Source organism: Microcaecilia unicolor, chromosome 6, assembly GCF_901765095.1.
Source record: "Microcaecilia unicolor chromosome 6, aMicUni1.1, whole genome shotgun sequence".
NCBI classification, from domain to species: Eukaryota; Metazoa; Chordata; class Amphibia; order Gymnophiona; family Siphonopidae; genus Microcaecilia; species Microcaecilia unicolor.
Window position 1 is genome coordinate 321604813 of NC_044036.1, and position 18099 is coordinate 321622911.

The following is an 18099-nucleotide window of genomic DNA, read 5'->3' on the forward strand; positions in this document are numbered from 1 at the left end:
CTAATGATCCACTGAGCCCAGAATCCTGCGTTAATGGTGGATAGAACTTTCACCCTCCCTGTCCCCCATACCAGCGGCCTTTACACTAAGAGTAAACGATGGCAGATAAGTCAGCATGGTTCATCTGGTCTGCCCAGAAAGGTGGCTTGGGTTGAACTTCCCTCCTTTCTTCTTAGGGTAGTACTTACCACTCTGTGCAGGTTACCATTCTTCCTTCCATGCTTGCTCTCTTTTTTTTAATGTACAAGTCAAATATGCTTTGAGTGGATACTCTACTTTTATTTCATCCTCTTCCCATCCAAGGATCCTGTGTATATCCCACACATTTTTTAAAATTCTGATCAGTTTCATCTCCACTACCTCCTGTGGAAGAGTATTCTAGGCATCCCACCACCCTCTCCGTGAAAACGTATTTCCTGATGATGTATTTCAGTTTCCCCCATTGCAAATTATTTCATGTCCTTTAATTCTATAGTCACTCCACTCTGGGAAAAAGTTTGTTCATTTTAAAATGTCTGTGTATCTCCCCTATCCCTCTTCCTCCAAGATTTACATACTCAAGTCTCCAAAGCTTTTCTCATAAATCTTCTGGTGGAAACACCATACTATTTTAGTTGTTTTCTACTATTTGGGTTTCTGTCAGATACTTGTGACCTGGATTGGCCACTGTTAGAAACAGGATACTGGGATAGATGGACCATTGGTCTGACCTAGTATGGCCATTCTTATGTTCTTATGAAACTTATATCCTTATCAAGATAAGGACTCCACAACTGAACACAGTACAGGTACTCCAAGATCAGTTTCACCAATATCACATTCTTTCTGCTAGTTGCACCCCTCTTTATGCAGCCAAGCATCTTTCTGGCCTTGGCAACTGCCTTATCACTATCATCCTGACATCCCTTTCCTGGTCCATTCACATCAGCCTCTTACCTATCACATACAGATCCTTTGGATTTTCCACCCCAAATGCATCACTATTTCTTCATATTAGAGCTTAACTGCCAAGATAACTTCCACATTTCTAATTTCTCTACATCACTTCTTATGTTTTCCACTCCTGAGGAGTCCACTCCATTGCCAAACTGTCACCTGCAAAAAGGCAGACTTTTCCTTCTAACCCTCTGGTTAGTCCAAATACACCCAACGTACTTCAAGCACATTGCTCTTTTTCCAAAAATTTCTCTGCAATGCTTATATTACCAAACCTATAAAAATCAACCTTACTTCATAAGAATGACCGTAACAGCAAGATAAAATGTTTTTATTCAATGATTCTGCAATTAGCACCTCCATATACAAAAGTCATGGCTACCAGGTGAGGAAATATTTGAGGACTAAAATTATGATCTACGATGCACTCGCAGTGTCTCCTGCTTCTTTGTTTTTTCTTCAACTATATATTTATTTCTTCTTTTGTTGCCAATGGGTAGCAAGCGCAGAATGAACTAGTTACCTGCCCAGACTCCAACATTACATTTGAGGGCCGACTGATATGTCTCTTCAGCCAGTTTCTAAGGGCAACTAGCTTACATTGAAAGAGACAGAAGGAGACCTCATACCACCAATAGAGCTGAAAGTTTCCTCGAGCCTGGACGCCCGAAACCCCCTTCAGCATCCTAGAGGAAGGAACATGGGAACTGTCCCACCTGAAATGCTGGCAGGCTGATGTCCTATGGGCCATATCTGCTCCCAGGGAAGTCAAAGACTGAGGAGGAGCATCTTGTTGTAGGTGGGGATGACCAATCCTCTATGGTTTGGAGCCCAGCTTTTGGTGTCGAGACTGCTGATTTATTTGTGAAATGATCTTGGCAGCAAGAGCCCATGGAGATCATGGGGCAGAATGGTGATAGAGACTGTTTGTAGCCTAGTGGTTAAAGCAGCCAGCTAAGAACCAGGTTCAAATCCCACTGCAGCTCCTTGTTATCTCCCTACATTACCTCAGCTACAAACTTAAGTTTGTAACCCCTTGGGGGATAGAAAGATATTTCCTGTACCTGAATGTAATTTGCTTTGAGCTACAACTGAAAAAGGTATGAACTAGACTCCAAAATCCCTTCCATTCTCTGGTTAGATCTAAGATATTAATTTTGAGACCTTATGGGAAGGATTATCCACTTTGGAATGGTCTTCCTGGTGACCTCCAGATCTGGAGAAACTATCCAAGAGGAAGAAGTGGGTAGGATGGATGCCAACCTTGAGGACACTGTGAAAGATGTTCATGCTAAAGATGTATTGTTTATGAACGTCTCAGTGGTTTTACATTAAAAAAGATCTGGAAAATTCTATTCAGAAGAGGATTTATGATGGCTGATCCGAGTTCCCTCTTTCACTGCCCAAGAGCTTTGTGTTCGTAAAAGTCTCCCAGAATCCATGCATTTCTCTCTCGAGCTATTTGCTATCTGCTCACAAACAGATTTCTGAGGATATCTAAAGATGCAAAAAAACAAGAACATATGACAGCAATCTTCCTTACTCCAGCTACACAGGAGCCAGATTGAAAAATCTCTTGAGAAGCCAGTCTCTTGAATTATGTTTCCTTACATCTCCAAAATCTCAGAAAAGGAGGAAGCAACTCCTTCTGTCAAGGCCGAGGATGCTCTGGCTGGGAGGGCCTCTTTTCTTGCAATTTCCATGAAAATACTTGGTTAAACTTGATGGTGTAAATTATCTCTCATTTGAACCTCTGTAGTTACTTATTATCTATGTTTTTGTCTAACTACATTATTAAAGATCAGGTTCTGGTCACTAAAGGGGCTGAAGTCGACTCTCATGAAGATATACAGTGCAAATGATTCAGATGAGGAGTGCATTTTGTAATACGTTCTTTAATCCATTTCTTATTTTTCTGGATTGGATAGTTCTTTTGATTAGTGTTGATCACCTCCTGTTTTGTGGGCTACTAGATGATATTATATTTATTTATTTTATTTGTAGCATTTGTATCCCACATTTTCCCACCAATTTGCAGGCTCAATGTGGCTTACATTTGCCGTAGTATTTCTTTCTTTCTTGGCTTTGATTGTAACTTTATTCTGCACCTCCCTTAAAAAAAAAAAAAAAGTATATTGCTTCTAAACTGTATTTTGTAACTATAAATATAAGATTAAAAAAAAGTTGATCTGCATATCCCAATCAGCTGCTAGTCCCCAGGGGCAGAACCTTATGGTAATATCTTCTTCTACAAGCAGATTTTATACCAAAGGAACTATTACTATAATAATTGAAGCTATTATTTCATGGAATTGAATGACTTGGGACATTAATTTCAGTAGTATGCAATTTTTTTTTTAGTACAAGTATTCTCTCTGTAGGAAAAGATATAAAGTAGTAAGGACATAATATTTTATCAGAATGTAAAATCTGAATCATCTACTGTTTTAAAAGTAGATCAGCTCTCGTATAAAACCTCTCATGATGGTCATGACTGACTATGTTGGCAGCTACATGAACTTCAGGTGTCTATGATTTTGATACGATTGGCCTTCTATGAGGACAGGCAAGGCAATATAGCGAATGCTACATACCTGTAGAAGGTATTCTCCGAGGACAGCAGGCTGATTGTTCTCACTGATGGGTTGACGTCCTCGGCAGCCCCCTCCATCGGAAAGTTTACTAGCAAAGACCTTTGCTAGTCCTCGCGCGCCCATGCGCACCGCGCATGCGCGGCCGTCTTCCCGCCCGAAACCGGCTCGAGCCGGCCAGTCCAGTATGTAGCAAGACAATACACTTCAAGGGAAGACACAACTCCAAAGGGGAGGCGGGCGGGTTTGTGAGAACAATCAGCCTGCTGTCCTCGGAGAATACCTTCTACAGGTATGTAGCATTCGCTTTCTCCGAGGACAAGCAGGCTGCTTGTTCTCACTGATGGGGTATCCCTAGCCCCCAGGCTCACTCAAAACAACAACCATGGTCAATTGGGCCTCGCAACGGCGAGGACATAACTGAGATTGACCTAAAAAATTTACCAACTAACTGAGAGTGCAGCCTGGAACAGAACAAACAGGGCCCTCGGGGGGTGGAGTTGGATCCTAAAGCCCAAACAGGTTCTGAAGAACTGACTGCCCGAACCGACTGTCGCTTCGGGTATCCTGCTGCAGGCAGTAATGAGATGTGAATGTGTGGACAGATGACCACGTCGCAGCTTTGCAAATTTCTTCAATAGAGGCTGACTTCAAGTGGGCTACCGACGCAGCCATGGCTCTAACACTATGAGCCGTGACATGACCCTCAAGAGCCAGCCCCGCCTGGGCGTAAGTGAAGGAAATGCAATCTGCTAGCCAATTGGATATGGTGCGTTTCCCTACAGCCACTCCCCTCCTATTGGGATCAAAAGAAACAAACAATTGGGCGGACTGTCTGTGGGGCTGTGTCCGCTCCAGGTAGAAGGCCAATGCTCTCTTGCAGTCCAATGTGTGCAGCTGACGTTCAGCAGGGCAGGAATGAGGACGGGGAAAGAAAGTTGGCAAGACAATTGACTGGTTCAGATGGAACTCCGACACGACCTTTGGCAAGAACTTAGGGTGAGTGCGGAGGACTACTCTGTTATGATGAAATTTGGTGTAAGGGGCCTGGGCTACCAGGGCCTGAAGCTCACTGACTCTACGAGCTGAAGTAACTGCCACCAAGAAAATGACCTTCCAAGTCAAGTACTTCAGATGGCAGGAATTCAGTGGCTCGAAAGGAGGTTTCATCAGCTGGGTGAGAACGACATTGAGATCCCATGACACTGTAGGAGGCTTGACAGGGGGCTTTGGCAAAAGCAAACCTCTCATGAAGCGAACAACTAAAGGCTGTCCCGAGATCGGCTTACCTTCCACATGGTAATGGTACGCACTGATTGCACTAAGGTGAACCCTTACAGAGTTGGTCTTGAGACCAGACTCAGACAAGTGCAGAAGGTATTCAAGCAGGGTCTGTGTAGGACAAGAGCAAGGATCTAGGGCCTTGCTGTCACACCAGACGGCAAACCTCCTCCAATGGAAGAAGTAACTTCTCTTAGTGGAATCTTTCCTGGAAGCAAGCAAGATGCGGGAGACACCCTCGGACAGACCCAAAGAGGCAAAGTCTACGCCCTCAACATCCAGGCCGTAAGAGCCAGCGACTGGAGGCTGGGATGCAGAAGCGCCCCTTCGTCCTGTGTGATGAGGGTGGGAAAACACTCCAATCTCCACGGTTCTTCGGAGGACAACTCCAGAAGAAGAGGGAACCAGATCTGACGCGGCCAAAAAGGAGCAATCAGAATCATGGTGCCTCGGTCTTGCTTGAGTTTCAACAAAGTCTTCCCCACCAGAGGTATGGGAGGATAAGCATACAGCAGACCCTCCCCCCAGTCCAGGAGGAAGGCATCCGATGCCAGTCTGCCGTGGGCCTTAAGCCTGGAACAGAACTGAGGGACTTTGTGGTTCACTCGAGATGCGAAGAGATCTACCAAGGGGGTGCCCCACACCTGGAAGATCTGTCGTACCACACGGGAATTGAGCGACCACTCGTGAGGTTGCATAATCCTGCTCAACCTGTCGGCCAGACTGTTGTTTACGCCTGCCAGATATGTGGCTTGGAGCATCATGTCGTGACGGTGAGCCCAGAGCCACATGCTGACGGCTTCCTGACACAGGGGGCGAGATCCGGTGCCCCCCTGCTTGTTGACATAGTACATGGCAACCTGGTTGTCTGTCTGAATTTGGATAATTTGGTGGGACAGCCGATCTCTGAAAGCCTTCAGAGCGTTCCAGATCGCTCGTAACTCCAGAAGATTGATCTGCAGATCGCGTTCCTGGAGGGACCAGCTTCCTTGGGTGTGAAGCCCATCGACATGAGCTCCCCATCCCAGGAGGGACGCATCCGTGGTCAGCACCTTTTGTGGCTGAGGAATTTGGAAGGGACGTCCCAGAGTCAAATTGGAGCAAATCGTCCACCAATACAGGGATTTGAGAAAACTCGTGGACAGGTGGATCACGTCCTCTAGACCCCCAGCGGCCTGATACCACTGGGAGGCTAGGGTCCATTGAGCAGATCTCATGTGAAGGCGGGCCATGGGAGTCACATGAACTGTGGAGGCCATGTGGCCCAGCAATCTCAACATCTGCCGAGCTGTGATCTGCTGGGACGCTCGCACCCGCGAGACGAGGGACAACAAGTTGTTGGCTCTCGTCTCTGGGAGATAGGCGCGAGCCGTCCGAGAATCCAGCAGAGCTCCTATGAATTCGAGTCTCTGCATTGGGAGAAGATGGGACTTTGGATAATTTATCACAAACCCCAGTAGCTCCAGTAGGCGAATAGTCATCTGAATGGACTGCCGGGCTCCTGCCTCGGATGTGTTCTTCACCAGTCAATCGTCGAGATATGGGAACACATGCACCCCCAGCCTGCGAAGTGCCGCTGCTACCACAGCTAGGCACTTTGTGAACACCCTGGGCGCAGAGGCGAGCCCAAAGGGTAGCACACAGTACTGGAAGTGGCGTGTGCCCAGCTGAAATCGCAGATACTGTCTGTGAGCTGGCAGTATCGGGATGTGAGTGTAGGCATCCTTCAAGTCCAGAGAGCATAGCCAATCGTTTTGCTGAATCATAAGGAGGAGGGTGCCCAGGGAAAGCATCCTGAACTTTTCTTTTACGAGATATTTGTTCAGGGCCCTTAGGTCTAGGATGGGACGCATCCCCCCTGTTTTCTTTTCCACAAGGAAGTACCTGGAATAGAATCCCAGCCCTTCCTGCCCGGATGGCACGGGCTCGACCGCATTGGCGCTGAGAAGGGCGGAGAGTTCCTCTGCAAGTACCTGCTTGTGCTGGAAGCTGTAAGACTGAGCTCCCGGTGGACAATTTGGAGGTTTTGAGGCCAAATTGAGGGTGTATCCTTGCCGGACTATTTGCAGAACCCACTGATCGGAGGTTATGAGAGGCCACCTTTGGTGAAAAGCTATCAACCTCCCCCCCGACCGGCAGGTCGCCCGGCACTGACACTGGGATGTCGGCTATGCTCTGCTGGAGCCAGTCAAAAGCTCGCCCCTTGCTTTTGCTGGGGAGCCGCGGGGCCTTGCTGAGGCGCACGCTGCTGACGAGAGCGAGCGCGCTGGGGCTTAGCCTGGGCCGCAGGCTGTCGGAAAGGAGGATTGTACTTACGCTTACCAGAAGAGTAGGGAACAGTCTTCCTTCCCCCGAAAAATCTTCTACCTGTAGAGGTAGAGGCTGAAGGCTGCCGGCGGGAGAACTTGTCGAATGCGGTGTCCCGCTGGTGGAGAGACTCTACCACCTGCTCGACTTTTTCCCCAAAAATGTTGTCCGCACGGCAAGGCGAGTCCGCAATCCGCTGCTGGATTCTATTCTCCAGGTCGGCGGCACGCAGCCATGAGAGCCTGCGCATCACCACACCTTGAGCAGCGGCCCTGGACGCAACATCAAAAGTGTCAAACTCCTCTGGCCAGGAATTTTCTGCACGCCTTCAGCTGCCTGACCACCTCCTGAAAAGGCTTGGCTTGCTCAGGGGGAAGAGCATCAACCAAGCCCGCCAACTGCCGCACATTGTTCCGCATGTGTATGCTCGTGTAGAGCTGGTAAGACTGGATCTTGGCCACGAGCATAGAAGAATGGTAGGCCTTCCTCCCAAAGGAGTCTAAGGCTCTAGGGTCTTTGCCCGGGGGCGCCGAAGCATGCTCCCTAGAACTCTTAGCCTTCTTTAGGGCCAAATCCACAACTCCAGAGTCATGAGGCAACTGAGTGCGCATCAGCTCTGGGTCCCCATGGATCCGGTACTGGGACTCGATCTTCTTGGGAATGTGGGGATTACTTAATGGCTTGGTCCAGTTCGCAAGCAATGTCTTTTTCAGGACATGGTGCAAGGGAACAGTGGACGCTTCGTTAGGTGGAGAAGGATAGTCCAGGAGCTCAAACATTTCAGCCCTGGGCTCGTCCTCCACAACCACCGGGAAGGGGATGGCCGTAGACATCTCCCGGACAAAGGAAGCGAAAGACAGACTCTCAGGAGGAGAAAGCTGCCTTTCAGGAGAGGGAGTGGGATCAGAAGGAAGACCCTCAGACTCCTCGTCAGAGAAATATCTGGGGTCTTCTTCGTCCTCCCACGAGGCCTCACCCTCGGTGTCAGACACAAGTTCACGGACCTGTGTCTGCAACCTCGCCCGGCTCGACTCCGTGGAGCCACGTCCACGATGGGGGCGTCGAGAGGTAGACTCTCTCGCCCGCATCGGCGAAGCTCCCTCCGCCGACGTAGTCGGGGAGCCTTCCTGGGAGGTGGCCGCGATCGGCACCGCACGCGGTACCGACGTCGGGAACCTCAACCTGGGCGATGGACCAGCCGGCGCCACGCTCGACGGTACCGGAGGCGCAAGCACCGCCGGTACCGGAGGGGTAGGGCGCAACAGCTCTCCCAGAATCTCTGGGAGAACGGCCCGGAGGCTCTCGTTCAGAGTGGCTGCAGAAAAAGGCTGAGAGGTCGATGCAGGCGTCGACGTCAGAACCTGTTCCGGGCGAGGAGGCTGTTCCGGGCTGTCCAGAGTGGAGCGCATCGACACCTCCTGAACAGAGGGTGAGCGGTCCTCTCGGTGCCGATGCCTGCTGGGTGCCGAATCCCTCGGCGACCCAGAGCTCTCGGTGCCGACACGGGGAGGAGACCGGTGTCGATGCTTCTTCGACTTCTTCCGAAGCATGTCACCGGAGCTCCCCGGCACCGACGAGGAGGACGTAGAATCCATCCGTCGCTTCCTCGGGGCCGAGACCGAAGAGGGTCGATCCCGGGGGGGCTGTACCGCAGGAGCCCTCAGGGTAGGAGGAGACCCACCCGAAGGCTCACCGCCACCAGCAGGGGAATGGACAGCCCTCACCTGCACTCCTGACGATGCACCTCCGTCCGACGACATCAGCAGACGAAGTCTCGGTACCACCGACGTCGATGCAGTCGCCCGATGCCTCGGCGCCGATGCAGAGGTCCGATGCCTCGATGCAGTCGATGGAGCGGCAGCCAAGGAAGATGGTCCGGACGCTGACGACGTCGATGCACTCGATGCCTCCGGTGCCGATGTCGACGAAGAGCCCGAGAACAAAACGTTCCACTGGGCTAATCTCGCTACCTGAGTCCGCCTTTGTAACAGGGAACACAGACTGCAGTTCTGAGGGCGGTGCTGGGCCCCTAGACACTGAAGACACGCAGAGTGCCTATCAGTGAGCGAGATTACCCGGGCGCACTGGGTGCACTTCTTGAAGCCGCTGGAAGGCTTCGATGTCATGGGCGGAAAAATCACGCCGGCGAAATCAAAGGCCGAAATGGCGAAAATTGAAGCACCAAAATTTAAAGGGAGAAAAAATCTCGACCGAGGCCAAACTAGGCCTACCCCGACAACGAAAGAAAACTTACGGGGCAAAAGTTGAGAAAATTACGGGAAGGGCAGAAAACCCGAAAGGGTCTTCCGGAACACTTCCCGAACTTTTTTAAAGAAAAACAAGGAAAAAAACACGTCGAAAAGGACGCGCGAGGTCGACTCTCTGGGGCACGAACGGCGTAACACGACCGTACCGAGCGCGGACGAAAGAAGACTGGCCGGCTCGAGCCGGTTTCGGGCGGGAAGACGGCCGCGCATGCGCGGTGCGCATGGGCGCGCGAGGACTAGCAAAGGTCTTTGCTAGTAAACTTTCCGATGGAGGGGGCTGCCGAGGACGTCAACCCATCAGTGAGAACAAGCAGCCTGCTTGTCCTCGGAGAAACATATTTATTGCATACCATCCTTGTACATAGTATTCCTATTAAGCCCTATTAAACTTTGCTCTGAAAAACTGAATTATAATGCATAGGACTTAGGTATGACTTCCTAAACCTGTCTTAGGACCTCACAGCACAGCCAGTTAGATGACTTTGCACAAGATAATCCTTCATAAATTAGCAAGCATCAGAAACTCCGTATATCAGTGAGTTCCAACATTTTAATATGGCAGAACCCCTAAAATGTTTTCATACACTGAGGAGCCCTCAATTTACATAAACATATGTTCATATAGATTCTACAACCTAATTTCTTGAGGAACCCTTGAAAAAGTTTGAGAAACCCTAGGGTTCTGTGAAACCCAGTTTGGGAACCATTGCCATATATATAAATTTCTCTCATGCATATTCATTGTGGATCAATAAAAACCCGATTGGCTATGGAGCTCACCAAGCCAGGTTTGGGAAGTCGAACTCATTCAACCAAGACACCCTTTACAAGATCTACAAGCTAGTAAAATTAAACTACAGTGATGTGAAAACCTCCCCCCTCAGACTCCTGATTTCCTGCATAGTGAGTTTAGATTCACCAAGACTGGCTGCAATTAATCCTGGCAGTGTTCAATCAGCTGAGTCTAATTACCAATTACATTTGTTCACTTGGTTGACTTAGTAACTAAGGAGGTAGTTACTTTTTCACATGGGTGATAAGAGTGTTAGATAACTTTGGTCCTTAAGGTTCCTTTTGTCTAATATTACAATTTGTTGGAAATCATTCAGTACGACATATTCAACAGTGGAAATACCTTTTTCACGTAAGTCCTGCAGTGTACACTCCTCAGACTCACAGCGCTGCAAAATCAGCTGCAACCAGCCCCCATGAGGGTGAAGCTCTAGGTCTTCACAATATTAAAGGACAACACTAACTCAGTTAGTGCTGAGTGGCACTATATAGAAAATGCAATCCCAATTTTTGACTAAAGGAGGTCACTGACATCTGTGGTTTGTATATGGAAGTAGGAAGGAAATAAGGACTTGAATTGTGGCAAATGGAGACTCAGTAGTGCTGAGCTCACAGTCTGTGCAGGACTGGCAGAGCAGTAGCTCAGGACAGATCACTGAAACATGCAGATTAACCACTGGATGTTTTCTTTTTTTTGGTAATTCAAAAAAAGAAAAAACTGGAAAAGCAGTTACTCACGTGTAGCAGATGTTCTCCGAGGACAGCAGGCTAAATATTCTTACAGACCAGTGACATCATCCAACAGCCCGGTGCGGACACTGACTAGCAAGATTACTGGAGGACTTTCTAGCAGCATCCTACCGCACATGTGCTGGCATGTAGGGCGGGAAGGCACGAGTGCAGGTTCCTCAGGGGAGGTAGGAGGGTATGCGAGAATACTTGGCCTGCTGTCTTTGAAGAACACCTGCTACAGGTTTGTAACTTTGCTTTCTCTGGGGACAAGCAGGCCATCGTATTCTAACAGTTGGGAATCCCTAGCTACCAGGCTCACTGAAACAACGTTAGGATAATAGGGACTCGAAACATCAAGGATTGAAAGTCAGTTAACCTGAAACTATTTACACACTACTTGTGAAGGTGCAGCCTGGAACTAAAGAAAAATGGGCCTAGGGGAGTGGAGTTGGATTTTACATACCCAACAAATTCTTCAAGACTACCTGCCCGAACGAGCTGTCACATCGGGTGTCCTTGCCCTGCTCAATGAGATGTGAATGTGTGCACAGAAGGCCATGTTGCAGCTATGCAAATCTCCACTATGGAGGCTGACTTCAAGTGGGCTATCAATGTAGCCATGGCTCTGACAGACATGACGCTCCACAGTCAGCCCTGACTGGGAATAAGTGAAGGAAATGCAATCTGCTAGTCAATTAGAAACTGTGCATTTGCAAATGGCAACCCCATCCTATTTGGGTCAAAAGCAAAAAAAAAAAAAAAAAGAAAGCTATGTGGACTATCTATTGGCTTTAGTCCGCTTTGATTAGCAGGCTAAAGCTCACTTGCAGGATGTTAAGCAATACACTCTTGCCAGGATGGGCATATGGTTTTGGGAAAAAAAACTGTTGGCAGGATGACTGACTGATTAAGATAGAACTCCAACACTACCACTACCTTAGTGAAGGAATTTAAGGTGCGTGAAGAGAACTACTGTATTGTGGTGAAACTTAGTGTAAGGTGGATTAGCTACTAGGGCTTGAAGCTCACCAACTGTGTGCGCTGAAGTGAAGTGACAGTCACCAAAAATACAACTTTCTAGGTCAAATACTTCAGATGACAGAAATCAAGCGGCTTAAAAGGAGCTTCATCAGACAACGTTGAGATCCCATAACAGTTGAAAGTTTGACTGGAGGCTTTGTCAATAGCAAACTTCTCATGAAGCAAACTAGAGGCTGTACAGAGATGTGATTACCTCCCACATGGTGATAAGCACTGATGCACTTAGATGAACCCTTACAGAGTTGGTTTTCAAATCAGACTCAAAGGTGCAGGAGGTGTTCAAGCAGTTTTTGTGTAGGGCAGGCGAGGGGATCTAAGGCCTTGACCTCACACCGGACAGCAAACCTCCTCCACTTAAACAAGTAACCCCTCTTAGTGGAGTCTTTCCTGGAAGCCAGCAAAAAGGCGAGACAAATCTAAGGGTTCAAGTTCTTCGCTCTCAACATCCAAGCCATGAGGGCCAGGGATTGGAGGATGGAATGCAAAAGAGATCCCTCATTCTGCGTGATGAGGGTCAGAAAACATTCTGATCGCCACGGATCCTTGGAGGACAACTCCTGAAGAAGCAGCCATATCTTCCTCGGCCAGTAAGGTGCGATTACGATCATAGTTCCCTGGTCTTGCTTGAATTTCAGCAAACTTTTCTCTATGAGAGGTATTGAAGGCTATGCCTACAGAAGTCCTTTCCCCCAATGTAGGAGAAAGGCATCTGATATTAGTCTGCCATGTGATCTGAGCCTGGAACAGAACTAGTAAACTGAGATGAGTGGTAAAAAAATCCACAGAGGGGGTACCCCACGCTCAGAAGATCTTGCAGGCTATGCCCATGTTGACAGACTACTCGTGCAGTTGCAAAACTCTGCTGTCTGTCCATCAGCCAATTGTCCTTTCCTGGTAGGTATGTGACTCAAAGTACCAATCCGTAAAAGAGGTCCCACTACCACATTCCTACTGCTTCCTACCACACAAGGGTAGGAACCCGTACACCCCTGCTCGTTTACATAGGACATTGCAACCTTGTTGTCTATTTGAATGAGAATAATTTGGTTCTGTAGTTGATCTCTGAAAGCCTTTAGTATGTTCCAAAAGGCCCTCAGCTCGAGGAGGTTGATGTAAAGATCTGTTTCCTGTGTAGACCAAGTTCCCTGGGTGTGAAGCCCATCTATATTTATTTTATTTATTGCATTTGTATCCCGAATTTTCCCTCCTATTTGCAGGCTCAATGTGGCTTACATAATGTTAACAATGTCATTACAAAATATCATACAGTTAGTATTGTGCAGAGATTAAGTAGGGGAGAAAGAAGGGAGCGAGTGATCGGAAGTTATGTAGGTGGATCTTCATAACTGTATGAGCTCCCCATCAAAGGTTGGATGCACCCTTTGTTAACACCTTCTTAGGAGGTGGAATTTAGAATGGTAGTCCCACAGTCAAATTTGATTGAATTTTTCACCAAAGAAGGGCATGAGTTAACTCTGATGGGATCTGGATTGCATCGGTTATATTCCGAGCTGCCCAAGACCACTGAGAAGCTAGGGTCCACTGGCCGTTCTCAAATGGAGCAATGCCATGGGAGTGACATGCACTGTTGAGACCACATGGCACATCAATCTCAATATTTGCCGAGCTGTGAGCTGCTTGATTTTTTTTTATAGGAACAAAACAAGCACTATGAAGCACTTTGTGTGTTCCTATATAACAAAGATATATGGGTTTATAATACATGGCACTATCCAGCATTAGAAACTTGACCTTGATGCAAACTCAGTTATTCCATCTTTTGTTGTTAAAGCCTGTTATTTGCTGATGTTGCAACCTTGCATACAGACGAAGACTGCCAACAAGGGTCCTGATGTACTAGAACAACATTGCTGTCATAGCCAGAACAGCCAAGGACTCTTGGAATTACCTTTGCAGCTAGAAAGTGTGGCTGGCAAAGCTGCACACTGTTTATGAGACCCTGGCTCCTTGTCAAGGTGATCCCATCAATGTGGTGCCAGTGATACCATGTTGGGGCCCCTGAAGTCACAACAATGGGGATAATAATGTTATGTGTGTGTCACCCACAAAGACAGAATGTATGCCAATAGAACAGCTGCAGCTCATGATTTCTGTATAAAAAGGGGCTCATCTGAGGGAAGAGGCTGCTATGTTGACATTCCATCCAAGAAGCAGACCTGCATTGAATCTGACTGACCCATCTGAAGAACACGATGCCATCTAGAAGTCTACATCAGGGTGTATGTGTGTATATGCTGTTGGTTCAGTGTGACTCTAGTTAGGGATGTGTGTGCATTTACTCTGAGCTTTTTCTATAATAAGACTTCCCTTGTCTTTGTTCTTGCTTTCTTTGCACATTATCTTTGCTCCTATTATAAAATAGAATGCTTATTTATTTACAATACTTGGTTGTGGAGTTAGTTCTTGCTATGATTTAGGGCGTAGTGAGCTTGGGTCTAAGGCTAAGAGGGAACACATTTGCTTAAGGCTGGTATTACCAGAGACCTATTCCTTTTGGAATTTATCCCAAGTGTCAGGTACCCCAATAACACCCCAAAAGGGTTGTATCTGTATGAACCCACATTTTGGACCTGCGAGGCTAGTGTACGAAGGTGTCTGCTCTCACCAGTGGGAGAAAAGCCTGAGCTTGCAATGTATTGAGCAGGGCTCCTATGTACTCCAATTGCTGAACCAGAAGAAGGTGGGACTTGGGGTAGGTTATGACAAACCCTAGTAGCTCCAACACCTGAATATTTAAACACACTGACTGCCGCCCCCTCTTGCGATGTGCTCTTGACCAGCCAATCGTCCAGGCACTTGGTGAATACTCTGGGAGCATATGCAAGGCCAAATGGCAAAATGCGGTACTCGTAGTGGCGTTTCCCTATTTGAAATCTGATACACCTTTTGTGACTGTAACAAAATGTGGGTATATGTATCTTTCAAGTCCAGAGAGCATAGCCAATCTTTTTCCTGAATCATGGGGAGAAGGGTGCCCAGGGAAATCCTGAACTTCTTTAACCAGGAATCTGTTCAGGGCCCTTAGGTCTAAGATGGGATGGGATGCAGCCATAAGACTGTGCATCCCCACACCCATGGTGGAGAGTCTGGATGCTATATCAAAGAGTCATACGCGCCCCTGACCAGATTTTTGCACTCCAGCTGCTTACTGACAACTGGCGAAGTTCTGTAGCCTGCTCCTGTGGGAAAGAATCCCAAGGCAGTGTAATGTAGAACAAAGACTGCAAGTAAAGGGTCATGTACAGCTGGGTAGGACTGGATGAAGGCAATGAGCATCGAGGCCTGAAAAGCTTTCCTCCCAAATGAGGCCCAGATGAACAAAAGTCCCAGTAAAGTACAGATCACTATTTCCACCTCGGTAAAAATTACCGAGTTGGAAATAGTGAAAGATGCTCATAAGGGATGCAAATGAGCTGCTCACTACAACAGCAAGCAACTTGGCAAGGGGGAAGACAATTGGTCACCAGAGCACGTGCAGAACGGCCAATCGCTAAGCGTGGCTGCTCTGCGCATGCTACAGACATCTTTTATACACGTATACAAGCTGCATGTATGAAAAGCAGTGTGTAACTTTTTTTTTTCCAATTGACGCCAGCTGTCTCCTCTGTAGCACTCACTTTTCTGCAGCCAGACCTGCCTGATCTGATCCTCAGCAGCAGTACAGCCAGGGAGCTGGTGTCGACACTGCAAGCAGGCAGGAAGGGAAACAAGGGACAGTGAGGCAAAAGGCGGTGCCTGCATGCATGGCAAGTGGGGGGGGGGAGGGGGGAGAGGGCAGGCTCAAGAGATGCCACAGCTCAGCCATCCAGACAGCTATTTCAGCGGTAATGAGAAGAAAACAGCAGTATTGAAAGCTCCTGACCACCCCCGTACAAATTTCACCCTAAAAGGTAGGCGGTCCTTTCTGAGCATTGCTAGGAAAATGGATGTGCATCACTTGGAATGCACATTTGAACAGTAATTATCTCATTAAAATAACTTTGCATACAGTCATTAGCTGCTACCATGACAGGAAAAGAGCCTGCAGAACCTCTATGTGCATGTCTCGCTGAACTCCGTGCTCGCTTAACCAGCTACAACCAGTATAAAAAGCACATTGCTGGCTCATTATGTTTTGTGCATCTAGGTCCGAGTCTAGTGTCCTGGAGCTCCTAGCTCATTTGAGGGCGGATTTGACCACCAAGGAGTGATGAGGCAGCTGGACCCGCTTGAATCCGGGGGTCTTCTGGATATGATACTGTGTATCCACCCTTCTTACTTGCAATCTGCACTGAGAAGGGAGACTCCCAATTCTTCGTCAGTGCATCTTTAAGGATAGGGTGCAATGGTACTATGGCCCTTTCCTTAGGAGGAGACTCAGTCTACGACAGTTAACATTTCTGTCCTCTGTCTCTAACTTAAATGGGATGAAAGAAGTCATCTAAAAAAAACAATGAAAGAGAGACTTCCAGGTAGAGATTTACGTCACTGTTGAGGTGGGGAGGGATCAGAGGGTATCCCATAAGACCTCTCCTCTGAAAAGTAGTATAGGTCCTCCTCTGAGTCCCATTAACCATCCCATTCAGACTCTTCACCGTACCCAGACTAGGTTGAATCAGTCAGTGCCTGCCTCAGCTCAGTGGAATTATGTCCACACACCAAAAAGTGCCAAGGTACAGCTCTACCCTCTGACTCCAGGGAAGCTTCTTCCTACAAAGTCATGAGTGGTACTGTATGTGTCGATGCTGACACCCTTCAAGGTGCCAGCGTTGAGGATCTCTGCACAAGCAGGGGTTGAGCCTCAGGAAGAATCTAGGGTTGATCTGCAGCTGGCACAAGTACCCTCGATGCTCACTGAAGGAAGGCATTGGCAAAGGCAGGGGAACCGGAAGAGAGGCAGCCTGAGAAACGCCTATGCCGAACTGTTAGCGGGGACCTGGCAGCCCAGAGACTTGAGCACCAGCACCTCTTCCCATCAGGAGGTGCACTCCTCTGATGCCAGTGGTTCTTGGGTATGAGTGAAGTCAATGCCCCAGTGCTCCTGGCATATAAGGACCAATGTTTGTGCTTCTCAGGCTTACCCCAATGCTCAGCATCACGGTCCTTCGGCGCAGACGAGGACATCGAATCCATACGTGTCTTCTGTGTCAGCTCCAATGCTGACCGGTCCCAGGGCCTACTCTCAGCACCCAATGTCATGACAGGGGGAGACCTTCTTGATGCCAGTGCACTCCTAGTAGATGTTGAAGTCTTGGCCACAATTGAGATCGATGCTTCCAGTGCAGATAATGTACCGGTCTTTGAGGAGTCAAAAAGTCTCTCCTGTTGGACCTGCCATGCCCTCTGTGTCAAATGCATTTTGAAACAAAGAGAACAAGAATTAGGCTCATGGTCAGGGCCCAAAGAACCCTATTCACCAGGAGTGCGGGTCCACCTCAGAAATCACCCGATTACATTGAGCACATCTCTTGAAGCCTCTGGGGGTCTTCTGAGTCATCAAGAAAAGCATCATGGACAAATTAAACTCCTTAATTGTGAACTGAAAAATGGACAGCGTTCAAAATGAGGTTGGTGCTCTGGCCTAAACAGGTCTAGCAGCTTGCAAAAAAAAAAAAGAAAGAAAGAAAACGAAGAGCCAAAAAACTAATAAAATAAAGAGGAATAAGAAATTTGGGCTTGCTCAGTTGTGCAACAGTTTTGGAAAGTGGTGATAACATATGTAGGAAACATTCTGGAGTCCCCCATTCCCCTCTCCCCGACAGGAATCTTGCTGGATCAGTTTGAAATTTTTGCACTGCTGGGGAGAGGGGGGCGTCAGCTAATCAGGAAGGCCAGTATCATGGGCAAAAAGACTATTTTAGGTGCACGGACAATCCAGGACCCACCTTCTTTTTGGGCCTGGCACAACAAATTTCACACTTTAATGCTTTTTGAAAGCAATCAGGCCAGACCATCCAAATGTAGAAAATTATTTCTGTCTGTTTGAGGGGGAATATATCCAGTCCCTCCCTCATAGGGCTCATAGTGGTATTCTCAATTCGCTCTAGATCCCGACGTGTTGTTTTTTTGTTTTTTTTGTAAGAGGGGTGGGGTGGTCTAGTTGGATTCAGATAATGGAGCACTAGGGCTTGAAGGGGGGAGGCCATTAGAGT

At 47.9% G+C, this 18099-nt stretch overlaps 1 protein-coding gene across 1 annotated transcript in view; it reads right to left on the reverse strand.

Annotated features, from left to right (window-relative positions):
* Positions 1–18099, reverse strand: part of SPAG9 (sperm associated antigen 9) — a 228701-nt gene that overhangs the window by 144677 nt on the left and 65925 nt on the right.